The sequence below is a fragment of the Chrysochloris asiatica genome, unplaced genomic scaffold, assembly GCF_000296735.1.
Source record: "Chrysochloris asiatica unplaced genomic scaffold, ChrAsi1.0 scaffold00038, whole genome shotgun sequence".
NCBI classification, from domain to species: domain Eukaryota; kingdom Metazoa; phylum Chordata; class Mammalia; order Afrosoricida; family Chrysochloridae; genus Chrysochloris; species Chrysochloris asiatica.
Window position 1 is genome coordinate 8,082,124 of NW_006408556.1, and position 13,683 is coordinate 8,095,806.

Below are 13,683 nucleotides of genomic sequence, written 5' to 3' on the forward strand. Positions count from 1 at the left end.
AGAGAGAGAGTGTCTGTGTGTGTGTACGGAGGTGGGGTGTGTGATGGGAAAATTCTGGAGTTTCAGTAGGGGAAGATGCTGAATGCTCCGAAACAAAGGCCAAGAGTCCCACAGGGTGACATTTTCAAGGCTTAATTTAAAAAAAAAAACTGCCTTACAAAAGATAATACAATTTTTCAATTTAAGCTTGACTTTGTATAGGACTGAAAACAACAACAACAAAAATGAACAGATTAATTTGAGAATTCCTAATAAAAAACTCGAGTCCTGGTGGGGCGCTGTGGACTGCAGAGTCAGTTTAAACCCCAAGGTCAGCGGTTCAAGCTCACCAGCCAGCCACTCCTCGGAAACCCTGTGCAGGGTCGCTATGAGTCGGAGCCGACTCAAAGGCATTTAGTAACAACAACCAAAAACTGGTGCTGTAAGATAAGCACTGGACTGCTAACCACAAAGCCAGCAGTTCAAACTCACTAGCTGGTCTGTAGAAACCCTATACAGAGTTACTATGAGTCAGAATTTGAGGCACTTAACAATAACAACAATCACAAATTTAGAACTCATTTAGGTTTCAGGCCAGAATAATACAATATTAAAACTTACATTTTAAGTGATCTTTGGTTGGTAGTCTGCCCTTGTGCAACTGAGATTAGCTAACCAAAAGAATCATCCAGAAGTTACAAACTCACATGGTGGTGTTGTTAAGTGCAGGCTAATTGGTTCTGATTCATAACAACCCTGTAGAGGGTTTCTGAGGAACAGCTGGTGGGTTTGAACCACTGATCCTGCAGTTAGCATTTCAGTGTTTAAACTATAGCACCAGGACTCTACAAACTTACATATAGGCCTCAAATAATTACCACTACCACCAAAAATAAATAAACAAACATGAGTTCACAGTAAAAAGATTCACTAAAAACATAACAAACAAGTTACACATCGCAAGAGTCAGCAGAAACAGCGAATTTCTGAATCAGACTAGTAAATACTGAAGATACCAAAATTATCAGATATAGAATACAAATGTACATATTTTAAGGAATAAAGAGAAAAATGAAAAGATAAGGCAATATATGATTATCCACATTGACAAAGCAGTATTTCAGAAAAAAAAACCTCCTAGGACTTACAGAAATAATAAAATATAATTTACATTAAAACCTAATGAATTAGTTAACAAGAATATCAAAAACAGCTGGAGAGAATTAATAAATTACAAGAGAGGGTTAAATAAATTATCTACAAAGCTTAACAGAGACACAAAGAAAGAAAAGGAAAATATAAAAGATTAAGAGACAGGAAAGACAGAGCGAGAAGTCGGTGTTGTTGTTAGGTGCCATCGAGTCAGTACTGACTCATAGCGACCCTAATGCACAAGAGAAGTCAGAGTAGCAAACATCTAATCACTCTCAAAAGAGCATGGGTATACCAGCAATGAGGGACAATACCCAATAAAAACATAACTGAGCATTTTCCAGAACTATTGAACAATATCCACCTTCAGACTCAATAATCTCAAAGAAACTCAAGGGTAAGTAGAGAGGAATCTATACCTAAATACATAGTAAATACACAGAAGATTCTTCATCTTGGATGTGGATAAAATCAGGAGATTGTGGGATAAATAAGCAGCCGACCTCAATGTCGGTTTGAACTACAAGGTCAGTGGTTCAACCTCAGCAGTTGTTCCTCTGAAATGCTATACAGGGTCACTATGGGTCAGAACCAACTAACTAAACGGCACTTAACAACAACAATGTGCCTTATGCTGTAGGATAAACACTGGACTGCTAACAGCAAGGTCAGCAGTTCAAACTCACCAGTTGCTCCTTGGAAACCCTATGCAGGGTCATTATGAGTTGGAACTGAATCAAGAGTACTTAACAACAACAACAATGTGCATTAAGGATCTCTGGTGATGCATCTGGTTAAGTATTGGGCTGCTAACTACAAGGTCAGCAGTTCAAACCCATCAGTTGGTCCATGGGAGAAAGTTGACATTGTCTGCTCCATAGATTGACAGACTCAGAAACCCTACATAGCACTTCTCTCTCCTGGAAGCTAGTGGAGTTGGAATCGACTCGATGGCAGTGAGCTTTCATTTGAAGCTAGGAACTCTGGTGGTGCAGTTAAATGTTAGGCTGCAAATCTCAAGGTCGATGGACAGTATTTCAAAACCACCGCCAGCTGCTCTGTTTGAGACAGATGAGGCAGTCTGCTTCCATAAAGATTTAAAGCCTCAGCCACTCTATGGTGCAGTTCTACTCTGTCCCACAGAGTCACTATGAGTCAGAATCGACGCAAAGGCAGTGAGTATGGTTTTTTGTTTTGAAATGTGCAGTAATGGTTAAGAACCACTGCCTATGGTGCAATTCAAAGCACGCTGAAAGCATCCAGTTTTTTCATCTTCTTCAGTTAACAAGGGAGTCCTGGTGTAGTGCTGTACAATAAACACTAGACCACAAAGTTGGTTTGAACTGCAGGTCTGCAGTTCAAATCTTCTGCTCCTCGGAAACCCTATACAGGGTCGCTATAGGTGGGAACAGACTAGATAGCACTTCACAACACCAAAGTTAACAAGGGGGAACTAAAGGATTACCAGGCATCCCAGGGAAGCCTCTAAAACAGAAAAGCAAATCCAAACAAAAAAAGGAAACAGCAAAAAGCGATTTGTTAGAAACAAATGTAAAGAAAACTTCACAATTATCTAAGAGCAAAACTGAGCTCTGAAAAACTAAAACTAGAATAGCAGAAATTAATATACATACAGCCAGAGATACTATATCCCAGAAATTATAGCCAAGAGACACAGAGATGGTAAGTAGGGGTGAAAAGGGAAGAAATCCAGAGAACCAGTTTAGGAAGGTCAACATTCAAAAAGAAATTTCAAAATGAAAAAAACAAGACAAAACAAAAAAACCCAAGCATACAAAAATATTGTCTACATAAAAAAACAAATAATTATGATAAACAAGCAAGTTTAGCAAGGTTTCCAGATGCAAAATAAAAATAGAAAAATCAATTATACTTTTATACATTTTGTAAGAGGCAGAATATACCAAATTAAAAAATAAATTTTACAATAGCAACAAAAGTGTAAGTTCCCTATGAATAAATCTAACAATAATATGGAGAAAATTACTTTTTATTGAATGACAGTAAAGAAGAACAAAATAAATTGAGAGACTCATCATGTTCGTGGATATGATGACACAATACTGTTAGATGCCAAAAGTACTGCAATGTTCAGTCTCTTAAATTGGGTAATGATTAATGGGTCTTCATTTTATTAAATGTCTAAATCTAAACTCTATTATGAAGAAATGTGGTGCTGTAGGATCAGCACTGGATTGTGTACCACAAGGTCGGCAATTCAAACTAACCAACTGCTCCTTGGAAATCCCATATAGGGTCACTATGAGTCTGAAATGGCTCCACAGTACTTAGCAACAACAACAGCAATATGAAGAAATGCTCAAGATTATCAGCCATTGGTGGTAGTGGTGGTGGTGTGCCATGGAGTTGGTTCCGACTCATAGTGACCCTGTATAGGGTTTCTGAGGCTGTAAATGTTTACGGAACCAGTGAGCTTCATCTTTTTCCTGAAGAATGACTGGTAGTTTTGAACTGCTAACCCTGATGTTAGCAACACGACTCGTAACCACTACACAAATCGAAACAACAACAAGATATCATCTTATGCCAGCATTAACAGCAAAATTCAAAAATTACAGAAAACAACAAATGCTTGTGAGGGTTTGGAGACACTGAGACACTCCTATGCTTCTTATGGGACCGTAAATAGTGCAACTGCTGTGAAAAAAGCATGGCGTATGTTCAGAAATATAGAACTAGAAATACTATATAACCCAGCAATCCCCCTACTTGGTATATATCCTCAAGAAATAAGTCGTGATGAGAAAAGCTATATGCATACCCATGTTCACGGCAGCACTTTTCACAATAGCAAAAATATGAAGATAGCCTAAACGCCCTTAAACAGAAGACTGGTTAAACGAACACTGGTACCTACACACAATGTAATACTAAGCAACACCGAAGAATAACGATGAATCTGCAAAACACCTCACAACATGGATGAACCTGGAATGCTGAGTAAAAGTAGTATACCACAAAAGGAAAATATTGTATGAGACCATTGTTGTATCAAGTTAAGAAAAGATTTTCTTGTTAAATGAAACCCTGGACACCTGATGTGGCACTGTAGGATCAGCGCTGGACTTTGAACCACAAGGTTGGCAGTGGAAACCCACCAGCTGCTCTTCAAAAACCCTATACAAGGATCGATATGAGTTGGAACTGACTTGACAGCACTCAACAACAACATGATGATCATGGAGACTGGGAAGGAGGGAATTATTCACAGGCTAGATGGTTGTTGTTGTTAGGTGCCATCAGGTCAGTATTGACTCATATAGACTATACACAACAGAATGAAACACTGCCTGGTCTTGGGCCAACCTCACAATTGTTGCCACGCTTGAGTCCACTGATGCTGCCACTTTGCCAATCCACCTCACTGGGGGTCTTCCTCTATTTCTCTGACCCTCCACCTTACCAACCATGATATCCTTCTCTAGCAACTGGTACCCCTGACAATATGTCTGAAGTATGAGAGACTAAGTTTGGCCATCTTGGCCTCCAAGGAGCACTCTGGCTGCACTTCTTCTAACACAGATCTGTTGGTTCTTTTGGCAGTCCATGGCACTTTCAGTATTCTCCTCCAACACAACAACTCAAATGCATCAATTCTTCTACGACCTTCCTTAATCACTGTCCAGCTTTCACATGCATATGAGGTTATTGAAAATACCATGGCTTGGGTCAGGTGCACCTTAGTCCTCAAGTTAACATCTTTGCTCTTCAACACTTTAAAAAGGTCTTGTGCAGGAGAGGGTAGAGGGTAGACACATGCTAGTATGGGTGATGGAGTAAGCAATAGACAACAAGAGGGAGGTTTTCAGAGGAAAGATAAAGGTAATAGGAGATAAAGAGAAGAACGCATGAGTTAAAGAAAACAGAGATAAATACTGTTAACTGTACATAGAGGGGACTGCAACCATGGTAATGAAGCAAAGTACATGATTTGCTGAATATAAAACATGATCTCGTAAACCTTCATTCAATTCACAATAAAAAGTTTAAAAAAAATCTTTTGGTAATTAATGGGTCTTCATTTATTAAACTTTTAACGTTAAAATTGTACATATGAAGAAATTTTCATGATCATTAGTCACTGTATTGTTGTTAAGTGCCATCACGTCAGTTCCAACTCATAGCAAACATGTATAGAATTTCTAAGGATTGGTGGGTCATTTTGAATCACGGACCTTGTGGTTTGGTTGAAACAAACACTGCAATCCAGTGCTTATCTTATAGCGCCATATCAGGATCATTAGCCATTTGTTGTTGTTAAGTGCCGTCAAGTCGGTTCCATCCATAGTGACCCTGTTTCCGAGGAGTGACTGGTGAATTTGAACCACTGAACTTATGGTTCAAACTGACTTTGCAGTCCAGCACATTAACCCACAGCGCCACACCAAGATTCTCCATTAGCCATTTCCAAGGAGTGCTAGATGAGCTTGAACTGCTGACCTTCCGGTTCAAACCAGCTTTGTAGTTCAGCACATTACCCACAATGCCACAAGACCTAGGGGTAGTCACATATTAACATGGTGATAGGGCAAGCAATAGACAAGAGGGAGGCTGGCAGAGGAGAGGTGAAGTAGTAGAAGACACAAAGAGGAATGTGTGAGTAAAAGTGAAGAGAGGTAAAAAACTCTTAACTAACATGGAGGGGATTGCAATCATAGTAATTAAGCAAAGCATGTGATTTGTTGAATGTAAAACGATCTGCTCTGTAATCTTCACTCAATTCACAATAAAAGGTTTAAAAATTTTAAACTGTATATATGCAGTACATACACTCTTGCATGCATTCTGTGTTTCACAACAATCTTCAAGTGTAAAAAATTTTTAAATAACATTAAAGACAATTGTTAGTAAGAAGATTTTTATTAAAGCAAGAGTGAATGTTACAAAAAGAGTGAATCAAGTATATCAAATGTTTAGCTAAAAAAACTCACTTGTACACACACCTGTGTGTATGGACACAAAACACTCAATTAATTGCTAATAGAGAAACTGGAATTAAAATCAGAAGGCACAGTAGAGACAATGATGAAGATGTTCGTGTCTAGCTGAAAGTCTGAGAAGGCTGTACTGGAGCACAGCACCACCCACCTTCCTGGGCCACAGGATACCGCCATTTGACTGGCTCAGGGGGCTCAGTGGGAACTCTTCAGTCTAACGTTAATGATGGCACACAAGACAGTCACTCAGACTCAACTGTGAGATAAGTGCAAGAGTCAACTTTATGCTGTCCTTAAATCTCACCTTAAAACTTTCCTTTTTTTTCTTTTCAACTTTCAAGTGATTCTTTTTAAAAGTATCTTTTAACACTATGAATTAGGCTACATAAAAATAAAGCATACTGCATTATATAAAGTTTTACTCCTTCTCTGATAAAACATTAAATGTACTTGATTCTCTAGGCCTAATTTGTATATCTTAGATTCACTGAGTAGTTTTCACCTTATGAAGAATTCAATAAAATAGTATTAAAAGTGGAAAAAATGCTGTCAGGTATAAATCCTTTTTTATCTTTCCTCTTAGTGTAGGCCTTTGGCAAATGATTCTTTTGGATATGCAAAATGCTACCCACCAACAAAGGTCTATTTACTTGATATAAAAACTGAGATTCATTTGCATTTACAAATTGCAGTATTCTGTCTCTAGAAAGGTATATTAGAAGGGCATCACTACTACTATTTCCTAACAGTCATATCATTGACAAGAAAACTTACAATATTTTCAGGCCCCAGAAGTCAGTGAAACAGCTTGCCTGTGCATTTGAGAACTCCTAAATAACCTAAAATTTCAAAAAAAAGGCAATGCTTGAATATAGTGGCCAATAGCAAAATATCCCTAGGAAAAACATCATACTTCAGGGGAAACTCGACCTCATCTTGCATGGGATATTGTTGGAGAAATGGGTGCACAGTCTAGGGTGCAGTCTCTGGCCCCAACCTGAATGCCTATTAGAAGCTTTGGGTCTGACAAAAGTGGCTGAAAATGCAACTTCTGTTTCTCTCATGCCCACTTACTTCTCATTGGGAAAACTCTCTCCCTATTACAATAAACCATCTCTCCAATCTGCCTTTGTGAGTTATATGGTACCTGGGTATTTCCATTCCTGTATCTCTTCTTGGAAAGAATGGAATGACGTCCCTCACTTGCATCAAAGAGGTGCATACAGAACACCAGTCTTCCACTGGCAACAGTTGGGATGGAACTCATTGGCTATGAGGAAATGGTACACAAGTTAAGCTGATCTTGCTCTGCCTCTTATCCATGTAAGTGAAGCATTGTTCTACTGCCTGTGTATCTAGGTCGTGGTTTTGCAGGTGGCCCCAAAACTTTGGCTCAAGTGACAAAAACATGCTTGCTCCTTATCAAGCCTAAGTATTCAAGATTCTCTTAGTATGAATCTGAACACAGGGAAACCAGTTTTGTTCAATGTTAGAGTAGAAATATATTCAAGTTCAGCTTAGACCCAGCTAGTTGCTGTTTGGTTTTAGACTCCAGCCTTCGGCAAATTGTAAAGCCCAAGGTCTGTTTGTTTCAGTGCTATTTCTGACAGCCCCAAATGTATCAGGATCAGTGAATGCTCATCACATCTAATCAGTAAAACAGAATAATATGAACAGGACTGACTGGTAATATCTGATTGTTCACTTTCAAATAGAAGTAAGCAACCTTAGGTGCAACTTCATGGGGAAATTTTATGTACTTTGGAAATTTTAACAGCTAACGTTTAATGTATATTTATTACTGCAAAAGTAAAATATACAATAACAATGAAGACTGTGTGAAAACTATTAATTCTATGTACAAAACTATTAAAAACAAGAATGGCCAAATAAATGGAAACACCAGTTAAGAGTAGAAATATGAAGAAAACTGGATGTGCTGGATGTCTTGAGGAAGAACAGGACATATTTGTGAGTCAATATATGCCTACAGTTATGAAAAAAAAGTAGGCAGACTATTAAAAATTAAATGTTACATACAATTCTAACCTTTATAATATTTTTGGTCTACTATTATTCATAACATTACACAAACAAAAACACCTCCCATAACTATTCAACTTTAATATGATCTTCAATATTGCGGTGGGAATGCAAACTGGTACAGTCACTGTGAAGAACAGTTACGTGGTTCCTCAAAAGACTGAACATGGAACTCCCATATGACCTGGCTATCCCAATCCTGACATATATTCAAAAGAAGTGGTGGTAGAGATGCAACAGAAACATGTACACCAACGGTCAGTGAAGCACGTTTCACAACAGCCAAAAGGTAGAAAAAACCGAAATGCCTATCAACAGAAAAATGAACCAACACAGTGTATATATACACACAATGGAATATTACTCAGTTACAGACAGAAATGAAGTTCTGATAGACACAACATGGGTAAACCTTAAAACGTTGTTGGTGGTGTTATGTGCAGTCATTTCCTATTAAAGGATCACTATAAATCAGAAATGACTCAACAGGACATAACAATTATGTTTTTGACTGAAATATTTACATATTTGCTTGTTTAGGGAGAGATTATATTAAATCCAGAATCATAAGATAAAAATACATGAAGGACATGGATTTATTATGTATTATTTGAAGCTTGTATTTGGTCAGTGTGACAGATTATGAGTAATGGCCCCAGATACAACATATGGGTTTGGGTTTGCTCCATCTGTGTTCAGTGGAGAGAAATCAACCTATATTCAACTAAGTTGTTGGGAAAAGGACTTGCCCAGATGTCAAATACATTCATCTAGAATCATAAAGGGAAAGAATATGTCACAGTGTGTCAGACATTTGTGGTGAAGAGGCCTAAAACCAAGAGTGTAAAATAATGGTCTGTTTTATTAGCATTCCATTCCCTCAGAATGAGGTAGCATCTCTGATTTGAAATGTGTGTGCTACCTCATACTGATAGGATGTACCACAATTCTACCTTCTCAGATACTCTTTCTAATCAAAGTGCAGAGGGCTATCGAAAGTGAAATGTAATCTCCAAGTGAAAAATAAAAAATGATGGAAAAGTATTTTTCTCACTCAGTTGAAATCAGGTTTATGATGTTCTTGCTCAAAAGACAGCTGTTAGCATATTTGCATCTAAATGTTGAGATGTGCACTCTGCCATCAAGTATAACTACACCCAATGAGAAGTCTGTTATAGTAAACGCCAATTCGTACTTTGTGATTCATGGTTTAATTGGCTGGAGTAGGTCCAGGGTAACTAGGGTAACTCCTATGTAACGTGTACAATACAACAGCTTCACTCTCCAACAGTTTTTGTTGTGGTTAATTAAGCGCTGCCCAGTTGGTTTCGACTCATAATGACCTAAGGAGTCAGTTTCAACTCATAGCGATCCAAGAAGTTGAGGAGTTTGAACTGCTGATCCTGTGGTTCAAATGGACCTTGCAGGTCCAGTGCTTATCCTACATTTGCTGTTGTTGTTAAGTGCCATCAAGTCGATTGTGACTCATAGTGACCCTGTACAGAGTTTCCAAGGAGCAGCTGGTGAGCTTGAACCGCCAACCTCACAGTTCAAACAGCTTTGCAGCCTGGTGCATTAACACACGGCGCCACACCAGGACTCCTATCCTACAGTTGTTGTTAAGTGCCATCGAGTCGGTAGGGCTGTTTTGTTTCACATTTTTAGAAAGGGGAAAAAAAAAGAAGATGATACAACTCAGTACCTTTACTTGCTGTTAGGATTACAGTCTATTTAAATTTCTATAATGATTTATTTTAAGGCTTTATTGACTTTCATGGAGAAGAGGGTAAAAAAGACACTTTGGAATACGGAGCAATTTGTGCATTTTCTGTACAAGCTGTTATCTGCTTTTTCCTATCTCTTCACTGTATTAACAGAGTTCGTATTTACTGAGAGTGAATATAGCAACTGAATGTAGTGTGTTCATTGATTTGATATGGTCTTTTACAAATGCAGGGTTTTGAAAACGTCAGTCCTCATTAATCCTCTGACCTGTGGATTATTTATGCATATATATATATATATATATATATATATACCTATTCTGTTTTAAACTCTAACCTTGAAATGACCCTGTTTCTAATAAACACTAATACCAAAACCCAAGAAACATTCAAACTGAAATTTAAAGTTAAAACTTCATTACTTCTGAAATATTAAAATGTCATCATAAAAGCTACATTTTAAAGGGGTGCCATAAATTGTTTTTTATGATTCATTGTCTTAGCCTTCCTCAAAAACGAAATCTGAGTTGTATTAGATCATAAGTTTTATACTAGTAGAAGAGCTTTTTAAACAAAGGGGAGAAAATGATAATATTACAAGAAATTTTTAGGACCGTGTGACATATCAAACTCTCCACTTGATCTTTTAACCATATTTAACTGGCAGGCAATCTCTAATAATTTAAAGTATAGGAATTAATTAATTAATTAATAAAGGATTTAATAGAGAATATATTTTACTTATTTTTGACATTTTAAAGACATATATTACATCTAGAGCCAAATTTCTTTCTGCTTTTCCCTTGCTGGGCAGGTTTCATTTCCTTTAACTCAATACATAAAACCTGCACCTTTGTCTGCCAGAGAAATATGCCCCAGACATGGTCTGTTTCATGGCTTGATACACCACAATAAATTGTTAATGATACATTACTGCACCAAAAAACAAGCAAATGCAATGCCATGTTCTTGGTACATTTCAAACAGAGCCAGGAATTCCAAATTGCTTTACCTTCCATATTACCATCAGTAAACATGTATTGAACACCACCACCACCACACTTAGAGCAATGTGGAGGGGTGTCAGAGGCTGTTCACAGTAATTTACAAATAACTATGCTTTAAAGTGACTTTATAGTGTACAACGATTTTATGAAATGTCCTGTAATTATTCCCCACCTTTTTATAGAACCAGTTATTCAAATGAAGAAATGGCCAAACTGATTATCATCAGCAGACATGATAAAGGAATAACACAAAGAATCTCAAAGATGGATTCACCTGAAAAAAGTAAATATTGTATAAAAAATTAGATGCTTTAATTTGGTATATAATTGCTTTAAGATCTTGGGTACAATTAATATGAAACTATGTCAGAATGGAACATTTTATGTGCTATATTGTCTCGCTGATTTTTGGTTCCCCATTTTTCATACTGGTGATTTATGATTTATGTTGTCAGTCAAAGCTCTTAATAAAAATACAGCTTTATGTCATGCACTTGGGAATAGAATTTTTCCATTCTTTCTCTGTAGAGTCCTACATACATAATGAATAAATTCTACTAGTAATTATGAAATATGAGGTTATAGGGCCATGATTGATTGTAATCATGCACCACTCAAATTTCTTTCTGATGGTACAATGAAGTGATTGAAAATACTTTTCTGCTGGTACCATCGCATATCTCAGAGAGCAGTAGACTATGACAACACAAAAGGCTTTCATTCATCAGCTGTAGAGACACTTCCAAAGATTTTCACAGTACAATCTTATCAGCTTCCTTGGGCTGGGGAAACCTAGCCTACATAGACAGTTTTGCCTCACACCCATTAATTTCTATCATATGGTCAAGAGTAGTTTCTAAAGTGTCTGTGAGATTCTGATTCATTGGTTACAAAAGGAAAATACTATCTGAAAGTAGAGTGTTCCTATGAAACCTTTCTGTAAGCTAAAATGGTACAAAGTGAAGACGCAATTACCATGAATTTATATGGTAAAATTTTCTGAGCATTCTGAAAGTCAAAAATAATCTACCCATAGTGATAGGATTTTAAGATTCAGTTGTGAGTAATTGTTATCAGGATTAGTTGTGATTGTCACAATTGTAATTGTAGAAGATATGTAACTGAAAGGGGGGAGTAGTTAATCTTTCATTTCAGGAACAGATGATCCCAGGACCATCAAGAAGGAAGAATGTGAGTGAAGCGTGAGATCCTAACCAGAAAAGCTGCCACAGCAGAGATGGTGGCAGAGATGACAGCAGAGAGAAATAGAGCAGCTAAGGACTCTAGGCCCATGGACTGAGAAAGGCTATGTACCTGCGAGCATGAAACTAGCTTGCAAACTGTGCCTTTTGGAAATTTAAATAGATACATATTTTTGTTTAGGATGTGTACAAATATTTTGCTTTGTTCATTTGTAAATAATAAGATGTAAAAGGGAAGCCACACAGCGGAAGCAGGGTAACTGTTGTTACAGGGTGCTGATGGTGGTGTGCTGTGGAGTCACTTCCAACCCATGGTGGCCCTGCATAGAAAGCCTCATGGTTCTCCTGTGGAATCACTGGTAGTTTCAAACTGCTGATTTTAAGATGAGCAGTCTGACTCATAACCACTAATGCTACCAGAGCTCCTTGTTACAGGGAAGGAAGTGTAATCAATAAAATGAAACAAAACATATCATTGACTGAAAGTTAAAAGAAAAGAAGAAAAATAATCTATGATGGTTACGAGTAGTGAGAAGAAAAAAGTATTCACGGCTAGAGGGTAGACACATGTCAACATGGGTGACAGGGCAGGCAACATATAACAAGAAAGAGAGAAGATGATGAAGATAGTATGAAACACAGGGGATTGTAATATTTAAGTGAATAGACGTAAAAAGTGTTAACTTCTGGTATATGAAAGGGATCACAATCATTGTAATGAAGCCACATATATGATTTGTTGACTGTAAAACTAATGATCTGCTCTGTACACCTTTCACTCAATTCCCAATGAACAATGAACAGTTGGGGGGGAAAAAAATCTACCCAATCATACCAAATAAACACATAAAACCTAAAATGACACTGACATATAGCATTCACAAACACAGATCAAAACTCTGTGGCCTTGATGCAGAGATGTTGAGTGTTGTTCCTGGGGAAGGAGCTTAGCTTGGCAATGTGGCTCTCAGAGTGTGTACTGCCTCTTTAACAGGTCCCTGCAAACCAAACTCTGAACACTAGTTCAAAAGCAAAACTCCTCTTCAGATTTCTTGACTTCTTCGGTTAGCAAAACAGATACTAACTGTAGGTCTTTCATAAAAGCAAAGTGGCCTAAAACAAACTTTAGAAAACTGGGAGATACCGGTCCTAGAATTTCTATTACAAGTACTCTTACAAGTTCTTTAAAATGTCTGTTTTTGTGTTTTATAGTGTACATATTTGTTATTGTTAAGTGCCATAGAGTTGGTTCTAGCCCACAGTGACCCTGTTTAGGGATTCTGAGGAGCAGATGGTGAGCTTGAACTGCCGACCTTGTAGTCCAAGACGACTTGCAGTCTAGACCATTAACCCACAGTGCTACACCAGGACTCCACCTAATATATTAGTGCTGTTGTTCTTAAGTGCTGTCAAGTTGATTCTGACACATAGCGACCCTGTACAGGGTTTCCGAGGCTGTAAATCTTTACGGGAGCAGAAAGCCTCATCTTTCTCCCGCGGAACAGCTGGTAGTTTCGAACTGCTGACCTTGAGGTTCACAGCCTGATTCGTATATTTTGCATATGTACTCAGGCATATACTATAGATGCATGTATAT

General features: G+C 37.6%; 1 protein-coding gene across 1 annotated transcript in view; it reads right to left on the bottom strand.

Annotated features, from left to right (window-relative positions):
• BTBD9 (BTB (POZ) domain containing 9) overlaps positions 1–13,683 on the bottom strand; it is a 537,095-nt gene that overhangs the window by 276,203 nt on the left and 247,209 nt on the right. The window lies entirely within an intron of this gene.